Genomic DNA, 14,445 nt, shown 5'->3' with positions numbered 1-14,445 from the left:
GATAAATAATTCCATAAGACAAGGGGTTTGAACTTGATGACCTTAAAGTTTCTTTCCTGACCTAAAATTCTATGATTTCTATTTGTCTGAGCCTCTACCTATAGATTTTAAGAACTCCTAGGAATATTTATTCAATGAATAATACATAGAAGTTGCCAATTTGGTCATTAATGGGGTGTTAATCCTTTTCCTGCATCATGTTAGTGGTTTAAGACCCAGAGTGAAGTAAAATCCTGTTAATAGTTATTCTAGATTAGTGCTGTCCAATAAAAATATAATACAAGCCAAAAAGTACAAACCACAAATACAATTTAAAATTTTCTAGTAGCCACAGTAAAACACTAGAAAGCAACAGGTGAAATTAATTTTAATAATATAGTTTATTTAACACCATATGTCCAAAAATATCATTTCAACATGTAATTAATGTAAAATAATTATTAAGATATTTTACATTTCTGGTGTGTGTGTTAAGTCTTGAAAATCTGGTGTGTGTTTTACACTTGTACATCTCAATTTGGACTAGCCACATTTCAAGTGCTTAATAGCCATATGTGGCTAGTTACTGGCTGTTCTTTTGACAACATAGTGTTAGAGCCTGATTTTCGGGTGCTCTGTGGACCAGGAACTTGTTAGAAATGCAAGTATTTGGAATCAGAATCTGCATCTTAACCAGCACCCCAGGTGACTTGTATGGACACTAAATTTGAGGAGGGAGTATCCAAATTCTTTTTCCAGTGAAGATTTTTGAATATTTTTATAACTTTCACATTTCTAATTCATATAAATTTTTCATATGTCATGCTTCCTGGGTATCTCTCTCCCCACTTTAAAAAATAACTTGTTTTTTTTCTAGTTATAAAAGCATGATTTGTTTATATAGAAAACTTAGAACTACAAATAAGAAAAAAAAATCACTTTTTATCCCACCAACCAGAGATAAATACTGTTGACATTTTGATATTTATCCTTCTAGTCTCTAAAATATTGGTTATTTCTTAATGTGTAAATAAATTCTTATAAACAATTCTAACAGTGACATATAAAGAGGTCCCTTCAACTACTTCCCCAAATGCAGTCCATGCGTGACTTCCCCAGGTGAAGGACATTTGGGTTGTTTTCAGTTTTTGACAATTATGAATAAAGTTGCTATAAACATTGATTTTTGAGGTTTTGGGGTAAATATGTGTGAGTGAGATTGCTATTAGAAAACTTTCCTAATGGTCGCATTGTACTTCAGGATTTGAATATATATGAATATATGTATATTCATTTATTCATTCAATCTACAATATTGAATACACAGTATTAGGCAATGAGAATATACTGAATGTACTGTTGGTCCCAATCCTCACAGAATTTGTTTTTAATCAAATTCTTATTTATACACATTTAAGTTATTCCTAATTCCCCTATCATAAACTATGAGTTTTAAATTTTCAATTCAACCATTACTGATCATCTACTATCTGCCCAAAATTTTGCTTGGAGTTTTCAAGGAAAAAACATGAGCAACTAGGCAGTAGTCTTGGTTGGGAGAGTCACCTAACTAACCACAGCACTGGCTGGAGTTGGATGGGAGGTGGGGTGGGGTGGGGAGCAGAATCTAACCCAGGCAGCTATTGCAGGTTAATTCTAGGTTAATGTGAAGAATCTGGGATCATCCTTCATGTTCCTAGGCCAGTGGTTTTGACCTTTAGTGTACACAAGGATCACCTGGAGGGCTTGTTAAAGCACAGATTCCTGAACCCCACCTTTGATTCAGTAAGTCTGGGTCAGTGGTCAATAATTCACATTTTAAACAAGCTCCCAGGTGAGAACAACAGTGCTATTTCCAGGTACATTCTTTGAGAACTGCCCTAAGCTATTTCTGGGAGTTTCTGAGCCTGATATTTTAAATTTGGATTCTCCATCAGAGATCTAGCAGTGGCTATCTTTGAAGTTACTGGAGAAGTTCTTAATGCAGGAAAAACTTCTGAGGGTCTAGAGTCTCCTTTGTAGGATGACCTGGTAACTCTAATTCCTTGGATTTTATTTCTTCCTTTTGACTATCTTCATGCGGATTTTTCCCTGAGTTACACTGGTTGGCAAGGGAACTTGTCCTGTGGCACTGTCTGCACCACCACTAGGAAGGAAGGGACTTCACAGTTGGTTCCTCTGGAGTGGTGTCTTAAGATCAAGTTCCAGAGTATCCTACATGGGTTTAGAGGTGACTGGGGTTATAGCTACAGGGATTTTGTGAAAGCTGCAAGGCATTTACCTGAGCATACCCTACTCCCAGCCTTTAAAGAAAGGTATGCTTACCCTGGATTTGGGGGGATCTTGAGGATATGAGATAGCTCTGGGAACTGCAGGGCCCAGGTCCCACAGGGAGAGGAATCAGAGTTCTAAGAGCTGCTGGTGACTGTAAAGCTAACTCACAGAAGGCTTTTTGGTTTTCTTCCCTTAGCAAGTTTAAATAAGGGATATGTGGGTTTATTCCCCTCGTAGCAGGTTTGAATCCAATTTCACCACTCACTGGCTCCATCACTAACTAGTTCTTGGAGAATTTCCTCATCTGTAAAATTAGGACAACACCCCCATCCCTTCAGAGTTACTGTGAGGACTAACACAGTAACACATGCAAAGTAACTTGTTAGCTCAGTACTCAACACATGGTGACCCTCTTTGTCTACTGGGAGCATGGGCCAGTAGTGAAGCTGTGGTACACCATGCTGTGGGGCCTTCCAACAGACTCATCACAAAGTATGTTTGATTCTCTTTGTGTAGAAGGGTACTGGCATTACTCCTTCTAGAAAATGAGGCTCTCCAGCTATGGGAGCTCACTGTCAAGTCACTCACAAGCATGTACATTCTCTCAAGGGGATGTAAGATTGGAGCCTATAATAGCCACACTAGCATTTAAAGATTTCACAGCATTTAAGGTGATTATGCACAGATGGGACTTTTAGAATTATGAGGAATAGGGCTGATTTATTTCAATCATTCATTTTACTAATTTTCCTGAGAGGTTAAGTGACCTTCTCAAGGTCAGAGAATGTTGTAATATTTAGAGTTTCTAACTCAAAGCAGGCATTGTTTTCAGCTACTCCACATTTTCTGAATATTGTCTCTTTTGCTCTATTCATAAAGCACTTGCTGTTTCCCTTTTTGTTATATATATATACATATATTATACACACACACACACACACACACACACACATACACACACACACACATAGTACAAAATAAGAAGAAGTTGAGTAGCACAGTTCTGTGACTCCAAGTTCTTGCTTAGAGAAGGATTTTGGAACAGTAGGAATCTAAGGTCAATTTGGGAGAGTGAGAGTATAGGTTGGCATGCCAAAGCACTGGAGCCCATCTTCCTGCTTTCATTTGTCATTCCTAGATACTCTAAAAGGTTACTACTACTTATAAGTTCACTTTAAATATTATTCCAACAACCTGATTTTAGCTTATTTGCAATTTAGTACCTATGTTTATATTCCAATTTTACGTTTTAGTAGTCAGGAGTCTTTTCCTGTTGTCTTAGGCATATCTCAGCCAGTGAAAACAATTTCCCTCTATGTCAGAAACTTACTCAAAGAAGAAAACATCAGAAGCGTACTTTTTAAAAAGTTTGTGAAGTGTAAACTTTGGATACAACATAGAATATTTGCAAAGATTTCTTTTTTAAATTAAAGTCCTTTAAAAAAAAACAAAAATAAACTCCACTAGCAGAGGAAACAGTAAATAATTACAGAATGGACTGTACAGTATGCTTTCCCATCCCACACACTCCTACTGTCCTCTGTAAATTCCTGCTACTTTTGTTGAAGACCCATCATGGATGTCAATCTTAATTATAGGAGAGCTTGACTCCCCACTCCCCTACCCCCCATACTCGGTAGAAGGGAAGATGGGTGGTGGTGTTCCCTAGAACTCCAATTGCAAAAGGAAATATTTTCTCATTGAACCGGTGTTAAAAATGTTGTGTGGGCTGCCATTAACTGTGGATTACATAAACTACTGAGAGCTAGCTTGAAAAGTTAATAGCCACTTTAAGATTTTTTTCTGTGAGAAATACATTTGTAGGTCCAAAAATTGGCTAACCACCAACAAACATTTGAAATACAATCTGTTATAGGTTGGGAAATGATTGAATATTTTTAAAAATTTGCTTTATACAAATTCTTTCAAGTGTGCAATAAGTCACAAGCATTCCTTGAGTCCTTGAACATCTGTTGCATTAACAGATGTAGTACCTGTACTAACATATCACTTAAAGCTCAAATAGAACTTGGGGGTTCATCATACTATTTGCTTCACTTTTGTATATGCTTGACATTTTTCATAGTAAAAATAAAGTTTACTTGAGATTTTTCAAATAGAAGTATGCATTTCATAAAAAAATAAATTCCAAGGGATCAACCTAGGGCAAACTTAGGAGGCAATATAAGAACCCCTAATAAGAACTAAATTTGGATTTTTTAAATTGCATTCATAATATAGACAAAAAACCAGCTATCAAAATGTTGAAAACATTTGAAAAAATGGACCTATTTAAAAGCCTCCAAAATCTCCTACCACTGTTCATAATTAAGAATGTCCTTCAAATGCCTAAGTAGGACATAAAAAAAAATCCAATGCAATTGCTGTAAAAAAAGGAAAATTAAATCCATCCTTTAAAGCATCTCTTTTTAATATATTTATCTCTTTAAGATGTAGCTTAATAAAAGTCTACTAGACTTCCTAAAATATGATTTTTATTAAGTTCAGAGTTAGAACATTCATTCTTTAAATATCTACAGTGAACTAATAAGTTTCCTATAATATTTCCTTTCATACCTTTTATAAACAAAATATTTTAAAAACCTACAATGGCATGATGTAAAAGAGAGCAATAATTATAGTAGACAAAATGATATATGAAATATGATATGCCTTCTGCTATGTACCTATGAGTTTTACAGAATAATCATTACAACAGATGTCCTTTGAGAACAAAGGAGAATGAGAAAGTATAAAGATTGGGAAAGGCATAGAAGGTATTTTCTGTTATCTTCTACTGTGTGGTCTTTTACTGCACTATTTTTTAAACAAAAAGAGGTCTCCGCAAGGACAAGCCCTGCTTCAAATGTCCCCTTCCCCTCCTGACTGGAGAATAACATGTTTGTGTAGTATATGATTACACCAGACAAGGCTGTGAACACATGTGATTTACTCAATGATCCTATTCTGTTTCCTTTTAAAGATAAATAATGCATTTAAGTCGACTGTGTATGAGACTGTGATAATTCCTTAGAAGGCTCCATTCAAACAGAGAATAATATTACCTTATTTTAAAACATTAAGAGCATAGCCATTTCCTTGGTCTTCATTTTCTTTCCAGGCAACATCAATTAATTAATTTCATTTATTTTAAAAGAGAAAATGTAAAACACAAGTAATTACTTTAAAATAGTTTTAATTTTTCTTTGTATAAGCAAAACATCCCCATAAAACATTCACTTTTCAAAAACCTTTATATACAAATAACCATGTAAGATGGAAGAAACAACTAAAAACAACACAACCACCCACACAACAGCTCCCAACAGTAAGCCAGGTCAGGGTGCGGATCTCGTGAAAACAAGCTGCACACATTCCCCGAACCACAGTCCCCTGGGAGGAATCTTGTCCTCTTTAACTTGCTGGGTGGCAGAGCCCAGAGGCATTACTCAAAACTATGAAAGTCCCAAAGCATGGTCACCTAGGGGGAAATGAGGAGACAGATATGACTTGAGCGTGGTAATGATTTTCTTGTAATAACAGCAAAGAAAACAACCTTAAGTGGTAAAGGCTGCATGAGTTCCAACTTCAACAGGTAGCTAATTGTGTATGTATTTACCAAAGAGCATTTGTTAGCTTAGGCAGAAAACACTCAATGTATACTTGCCATTCGTCTTTCAAATAATTTTCTCCAAAGCACTCACATTTATTGATTACAGATACACGTTAAGTGGTATTGAAAATAATAAAACATAGCAAACACCAGACATACTGTTCTAGGTACTTCATCCAGTTTATTTCACTTAATCCTCACAATAACCCTATGAGGTAAGACCCATTATTATTCATGTTTTACCACAAAAAAGCTAAGTCATAGGAAAGTTTAATTATTTCACCAAGATCACAATAGAATGCAAAACGAGGTACCTTTTCTCTAGAGCTCTTGCTTTTAATTTAGCTTCAGTTCTATAATGTGAAATTGGATTTTTAACCCCATTATCACAGAACTATTCTTCTAAGAGTGTAAATTCTGTTTCTTCCCTGTGAACTTCCACCTCTCTGACTCATTGTTCACTTTCCACCCCCCAATTCACCTTCTGGTTTCACCTGCTTTCCTGTACAAACTGGGCCCCTAGTCATTTCAACTATGCCCCAAACTCCTTCCCAGGCCTCTCCTATGCAGTCAAGCCAAGGTGGTCACCCACACCTGCAATCTCTGTTCCTACCACTGCTTCCCAGCAGTGAAGCATCACTGCTTATCCACACACAAAAAATCATGCCACCTGTTGGTATGTGGGCCTTCACTACTGCTCAGCAGTCGTTTCATTGACACTTTGCAGCATCCATAGCAGTTGTCCCAAACTTCTTCTAGGATTAAGTTCCCAAATGCACTCATCTATCCCTTTGTAGATGATTTTACCATGGCTTTATTTAAAATCCATCTAAAAGAGGATTGTCAGATAAAATACAGAATGCCTGGTAATATTTGAATTTCAAATAAAGGAATCGTATTTTAGGATAGGTATGTCCCAAATATTGCCCTATAGAAATATTTAAATGTTATTTAAACTGATAAAAATAGCAAACTATGTACTGAGAGCCTACCAAACATTGTATAGAACATACTTAATACTAAAAACTTACTCATTGTTTGCCTGAAGTTAACATTTTAGTGGGGTTCTTGTACTTTAATTCACTAAATCAAATTCAATTAAACTCCCATTCTTTATATTCCCAGAAGTACCCTTCCCTATTTCAGAGGTTAATTCTCTGACCTATGGTATTGATTTTTTTCCTTACTTCACTTTCTCCTTCATACTATATATTCCTTCCTTTCTACTTTCAAGCGTGGTCAGGTCATCCCTACTATGGTATTAATGGTCCCAATTCTTCACCCCTACGTGAACCCATGCCCTTTGCCATTTCACTTTGCAATTTCTCCAAGGAAGTGAATTCTATTTCCCTACCCCCTGAGTCTGGGCTTGGTCACATAACCTGCCCCTGTCAACAGAATGAGGCAGAAGTGCCATTGTGTCAGTTTTGAGTATAGGCCTCAAGAAGGCTTATATGTTTCTGCTTGCCCTCTTAAATAAGAAAAAAAAAAAGTATCCAAAAACCCCCAAAACACTAATTTGAAAAGATACATGCACCCTAATGGTCATAGCAGCACTATTTACAATTGCCAAGATATGGAAGCAACCTAAGTGTCCATTAACAGATGAATGGATAAAGAAGATGCAGTATATCTATACAATGGAATATTAGCCATAAAAAGAAGGAAATTTTGCCATCTGCAGCAACATGGATGGACTTGGAGGGTATTATGCTAAATGAAGTAAGTCTGATAGAGAAAGACAGATAGTTATAGGTTGAATCTAAAAAATACAGCCAACTAGTGAATATACTAAAAAAAAAAAAAAAAAAAGAAGCAGACTCACAGATATAGAGAACAAACTTAGTGGTTAATAGTAGGGAGAGGGAAGGAGAGAGGGGCAATAAAGGGGTAGGAGATTAAGAGGTACAAACTAAATAAGCTACAAGGATGTATTGTACCATATAGGGGATAAAGCTAACATTTTATAATAACTATAAATGAAGCATAACCTTTACAAATGTGAATCACTGTACTGTACATCTGTAACATACAATATTGTACACCAACCATACTTCAATAAAAAACAAATTCTACAATGAAGACAAAAACAAAACTCTTCTTCCATCTGCATGAGAGAGCTATGCACAGGCAAGCCCGACAGTCCCAGCAGTACGACAAGTGAAAGAGTCTAACCTAGAGCAAAGCCCCCAACAGACTTTCAGATGCACAAGCAAGCCAAGCTGAGATCAGCCAATCCTCAGATACTTGAGCTATAATAATTACTGTCTTAAGCCACTGTGTTTTAGAGTGTGTTATACAGCAAAAGTTAACTGAAATATCTACCCTGAAAAAACTGCTCTTGACCTTACCACCCCAACTTTCTTTCTTATACTCCCAATCTGCTGCAAAAAGTACCCTTTTTTTTTGCCTTTGTTCTCTCACCACTTGTTTTTCTTATCTGTACCACTTCTCTTAATTGACACCAAAACCTCTTTTTTTTAATTGACATACAGTCAGTTTACAATGTTGTGTTAATTTCTAGCGTACAGCATAGTGATTCAGTTTTTTATATGTGTGTGTATATATATATATATTCCTTTTCATATCCTTTTTTATTATAGGCTATTACAAGGTATTGAACATAGTTCCCTGTGCTATACAGTAGGGCCTTACTGTTTGTCTCTTTTACATATAGTAGTTAGTATCTGCAAATCCCAAACTCCCAATTTATCCTCCACACCCTTTCCCCATTGGAAACCCAAGTTTGTTTTCTATGTCTGTGAGTCTGTTTCTGTTTTGTAAGTAAGTTCATTTGTCTTTTTTAGATTCCACATACAAATGATATCATATGGTATTTTTCTTTCTCTTTCTTGCTTACTTCACTTCATATGACATCTCCAGGTCCATCCATGTTGCTGCAAATGGCATTATTTTACTCTTTTTTATGGCTGAGTAGTAATCCATTATATATATATATCTCATAACTTCTTTATCCAGTCATCTGTTAATGGACATTTTGGTTGCTTCCATGTTTTGGCTATTGTAAATACTGCTGCTGTAAACACTGGGGTGTATGTATCTTTTGAATTAGAGTTCCCTATGAATATATGCCCAGGAGTGGGATTGCTGGATCAAATGGTAAGTCTATTTTTAGTTTTTTGAGGAATCTCCATCCTGTTTTCCATAATGGTTGCACCAAACTGCATTCCCACCAACAGTGTAGGAGGGTTCCCTTTTCTCTACACCTTTTCCAGCATTTATTGTTTGTGGACTTTTTAATGATGGCCATTCTGACTGGTATGAGGTAATACCTCTTTGTAGTTTTGATTTGCACTTCTCTTATAATTAGCAGTGGAGCATTTTTTTTTTTTCAATGTGCCTATTGGCCATTTGTATGTCTTCATTGACACCAAAAACCTCTTATTGATCAGTCCTATAGCTTTGGCTCTCTCCTCATCCACCTTGGCCTCTATGTAGCACTTGACACTGTAGATCATCTGATGCCTCTGTTAAATTTCCCTCTCTTTGATTGTTCCATACATCTCAATTTCTTTGGTTGTTGTTTCATCTACTTCAGGGGCTTATCTTCTTTCTTCCACTCTTCTGGGAGTTAATTCATTCCCCCAACAGCAACTGTCATTCATTTGAGTCACACATATTTATCTCCACCCCCAGTCCTCCTTCTATGCTCTAGTTCAACTGGTATTCAAACTATAGTGTACATTAGAATTACCCAGAGGGCTTACTTACTAATATTCTGATTGCTAGGGCCCCATTCCTCAAGTTTCATATTTAGTTAGTCTGGAGTGAGGCCTGAGAATTTACATTTCTAACAAAGTCTCAGGTAATGCTAATGCATCACTTTGAGAACCATTATTCTAGTTTCATATTACTGTCTCCCTCTGGTTATCCACAGTTGCCTCAAAGATCACATACAGTGTCAATCAGAGGCTTTTTATTGTAAGCCCTAGGAACCAATTTGGGCTAACTAAAGCAAAAACAAGAATTTATCAGGGAGCTCAAAGAATCAGTGTGAAGGCTGGTGAACCATGTCCCAAATAAGAAAGGAACCAGAAAAAAGACTAAGTCTAAAGAAGTAAACAGTGTTTCTTGTGTTCTTGAATCCCTCTGTTCAATATCAATTCCAAATCAGAGTCTCTTACCCATCCCTTAGTTGTCCCAGGGCAGTGACAGAAAGGATTATGGTGGGAGTAGCCACCACGGATGCCTCCTCTTTCATACTGTCTTAGTTCAGACCCATGGTATCTAGCGTACCCTAACTTCAAAGTCTAGTTAACACCTGTCAGTGTTCCTAATCTTTTTTAATCCATGACTCACATCCCAGGTTCTTTTGGTCATATCCCCTTGTACCCCATACACCTTAACTCTGGGTTAAGGATCTTTCTATTTGAAGCCTCTGTGAGTTAATATCTCATTTGTTACATACTTCATAAGAGTTGAACATACTATCTTAAACTATCACTATATACTTGTATTACTTGTTCTACCAGATTTTAAGAACATTAAGGAGCTTTTTATTCCTAATTAATCTTCTGTATTTCCCAGAAACTACTCTATTGCCTTGCACATAGTAATGATGAGTATAATCTGTTGAACAGATGAATAAATGGATGTTTATAATATAAGGCTAGTGTTTGGGTTGGTCCACTTAAGATAGCAGCCAGTGGCTGTGCCAGGAATTCCTGAACTGCTGGAATCAAGGGGTATAAATCTTGGTAGCTTGGAGCTAAAAGGTGAGTCTAAACCTAAGATGATCAGGTTGCAGTCAGAAGTCAGGAGGCCAAATACAGGCATCAAGTAAAAAGATTTAAAGGCCGAACTTGAGATGACGTATAGAGCAAAGGGCATGGAATCAAAGACACAGAAGAAGCAACAATAGTTTAATAGGTTGATGGGGATCTAGGATAGTGGACTTCTTTAGGGGCTTGTGCATAGTGTTTACCAAATCAAAATGAGTGGTTGGTTGGTAAAATGGAGTTAGCCTAAGAACCAGAAGTTGGGTTGGGAGTCATCATTTCAAGCAAAGAAACACATTTGTGGAAATAAATTTATAATAGCAAACATAGTGAAATATGTCAGGCCTGCTCTGAGAGGTAGATTAAATTTGAGCTCCATTTTCTTGCTTCTGCCCTGTCACCTTAATTTATTTCACACATTTGCACAAGTTCACATCTAAGTTCTAATGTAGTTTTTGACTCCTCTATACTATGGATAAAAAAACATGTTTTAAATATCATAGTATTCAACACCAAATACAAAAAATTAACAAATTTCTTTTGCTGCATTTTTTAGACTTCTAATCTACCAGTCAGTAAAGCTACAATAAGAACACTGTAACTAATAACTACTGATTTTCCAACATTAACTGTTCATAGACTAGAAAATTCTAAGAATATTTCACAAAGGTTTTTAAAATTTTTTAAATGTAAAACAAAAACATCCTAATTATAAGAAATGCATATTTTATTACTGCACACTCTAAAAAGTTTAATTCCTACCACTATCTTGCCCTATAAAGCATTTGTTTTGCTTGCCTGTCAGTCTGTGAGGCTGGGTTGAGCAGCTCTCTGCCACACACGGTGTTTCCTTGTACTAATTAACAGCAAGTATGGCAAAGACTAATGTCCACATGAAAAGCACAGCAAAATTCACTTTAAATCTTATTATAAATATTCAATAGTCCTCTGCATGAATTGTAAAATAAATTTTGTTATTTTGAGTCAAATTAAATGCTGAATAAAGTATACTTTTAAAACCTATAACATTCTTCCTGATATTACTGAGAGAAGGATAAACTCGTATGTTAATTTCCTTAAAAGTTAATATTTGGCAAGCAACATAGAAAAAGAGGACGATCACTTACCAAGGAGCTAGGTAATCTGGGTACCACTTACTCTTTGGGGTCTTAAGCAAGTCGTTTATTCAAAGTCTCAATTTCCTCATCATAAAACCCAAAGACCTGAATTATTTTGGTGGTTCTTTTGAGGAAGACTGCAATGGACTTGCCTGTGGACACTGTTGACTTGGCAGATGTGAGGAGGGAGAGGCCTGGGTAACTGTACGTTTACAATACTTCATAAGTGATTCTGACGCATGTTATTGAGTAAGAACCAATGGTCTAAAAAATTTCTTGGCTCTTTTGCAATTCTAAAACTCTACTTCTTATATCCAATCAATGGAAATTTAATAGCTTCTAGCTTTCATTATGATTCTCTTCTTAATGAATAAGTATATTTTAGGAACTATAAAAGCTGCCTCTAAATTAGGAATAATAGCTTATAGTTTCTGGGTGCTAATCAGTTCTAAGGTATTAACTCATTTAAAATATGTAATTCAATCCTCACAACAACACTGTGAGGTAGGTAGTTGTATTATCATCTGTGTATTACAGATGGGAAAACTGAGGCACAGAAAGTAATTTGTCTAAAGTCACAAAGCAGGTAACTAGGGAAATTGGGCCGTAGAGCCTAAACTCTTATCCAGTACGCCACGCTGCCATTCAGTAAGTAAACTACACATACAAATATAACCATCAATGTCCCCCACCCACACAGAACTGCTTTCCCTGCTACTTTAGAGGGAAAAAAGGGTATATTTTTAGAAAATTTGTGGGTCAGAAATGATGAAAAGGGGAAGCCGGGAAGGCAAGAATGAAAAGACACAAGGGAGATGAGCCGAAGGCCCCTGGCTTCGAGTTATAACTCTAGACTACTTAGATTCACAAAGGCCTCTAAAAAGGGTAACTATTCCTAGGAGAGTGATTCCCCTTCAGTTATTATTTCATCCATAATGTCTGAGACATGTTTGTTTTGATTGATCAATTACTAATTTTAAAAACATTAGAAATTTACCTTACTGGATGAACAAGACCCAAAACTATAAAGTAAAACAGGAAAGTAAGCACAAAAGCCAAGTTAGAGAGTCAGAGAGGTTAATGATAATTGAAATGACTCAGCCTAATACTAATCTGGCGTATGCAAAGAATTTATAACACTATACCTTGGCATATGGAGTATGAGGTTCAGATGGTAGAGACTAATACATTTTAAGGATAACCTTCCCTTCCCAACAGTATAGGGAGAAAAAAGAGAAGTGTATGGATTGGAGGTCCCAAGTGAGAGAAACCAGAGAAGGGTGAGAGGCTGCAGTAGAGTGGGGACGAGCACTGGAAATGAAATGTCAGGGAACTGAAGACGGTTGTACTGGGAGTAACTGAGTGGGAGAGCTAAGATGAAATTTCTGGAAAGAGAATGTGAAGCCTGCATTTATGAAGTTAGAGGGGAAATAGATTGGGTGTATGAAGGATCCAGGGTGTGGTAATAGAAGTGAGTGGCTGAAGATCAGGGCAAAGAATGTTGAGGCTGGTGCTAGGTGAGCTGTCTATTTGGGTGATGAATTCACTCAGGATGAGGGCAGGAGTTCAGGTAAAGAGGAAGATGTAAGTGATGTGTCATAGTCTTTAATAAATTAAGTCTTGAAAGTTTTTGGATATTCTTAGTACAGGGGACTAGATTCTAGAAAGGGGATCCTTCCCCCTTATCTGTCTAAAAACAGTTTTGTCTAAAAACAGTTCATATTAATGCAGAAGTAAGCAACAGCTTAAAAATGAGTAATGTTTCTCTTCACTCTTAAGACTAATATTTGCTCTGGTTTTTAAGACTTGGCAAAAACCTCTGCTTCACATTTTCATCGGAAGGCTAGGTCTTCTCTGCTAAAGTCGAATGGAAAATTCAACTGCTAATTCAGGCAAGAAAAATCTCAGCTCCCTGCTCTCATAAATTCGTGACAATAAATGCTTTAAAAATAAGTTACAACTCAACTGCCCTGGTTCTGATTTGAAAACATCTGGTGAGACTACTGGGTATAGTTTCCCACTACTCTTTTTTTAAGTATAAAAATATACAAAGGTTTCTTATGATCTTGAAAGAACAGGGTGGCATGCTATTTACTGACAGGCTGACCTTTACACAAAGAACCTACCTACACCTTCAACAAGCTGAAATTACTGTTACTGATGCCTTCGGAATATTGTCTGCTTCAGAAAGCAGCATATTTTTGTCCAAGTCAAACAGAAGTGGCTAGATGGACACCATTTGGTCACCAAATGGTGCAATGCAGAGGGCAGGGAAAAATTATTTCTGCAGTACCAATCATATGTCTGACACTATGCAAGGAAAAAAAGGAAATGTCAAATATGATTCCCATTGTCAAGAAACTTATAATTTATTGGTCAGTTACATAATACTTTAGCCCAGAGCCATGTCTCCACTTTTTTAATCACCCATGTCATCTAACATAGGACTTTATAGATATCAACAAGAAGCTAATAAAAAGTTAAAACATAATACAAAATATTTAGAATTAAGTAATAAAATGTTTAATATAGGTGACCAAGAGAAGAAATAACAGTTGAGCTGGTGTCATTGCGATCTATGAAAAATCTTGCTCCTATTCTAATTCTTTTATTTTGAGCATGCACTGACACAAGAAGGTCCCTCTTCCTACTCACTGAAATCTTTAGGGAAGAAAAGAGCCAGGTCAGCTTTTCTTAGAGATAGGAACTGGAGGTCAGGCTT

At 36.4% G+C, this 14,445-nt stretch overlaps 1 pseudogene; it reads left to right on the top strand.

Moving 5' to 3' along the window:
• Positions 1–13,260: 13,260 nt before the first annotated feature.
• Positions 13,261–14,031, top strand: LOC102518205 (annotated as a pseudogene).
• Positions 14,032–14,445: the final 414 nt, after the last annotated feature.

The sequence above is a fragment of the Camelus ferus genome, chromosome 8 (assembly GCF_009834535.1).
Source record: "Camelus ferus isolate YT-003-E chromosome 8, BCGSAC_Cfer_1.0, whole genome shotgun sequence".
NCBI lineage: Eukaryota > Metazoa > Chordata > Mammalia > Artiodactyla > Camelidae > Camelus > Camelus ferus.
Note: the sequence above shows the minus strand (reverse complement) of the source record. Positions and strands in the feature narration are given on the sequence as shown.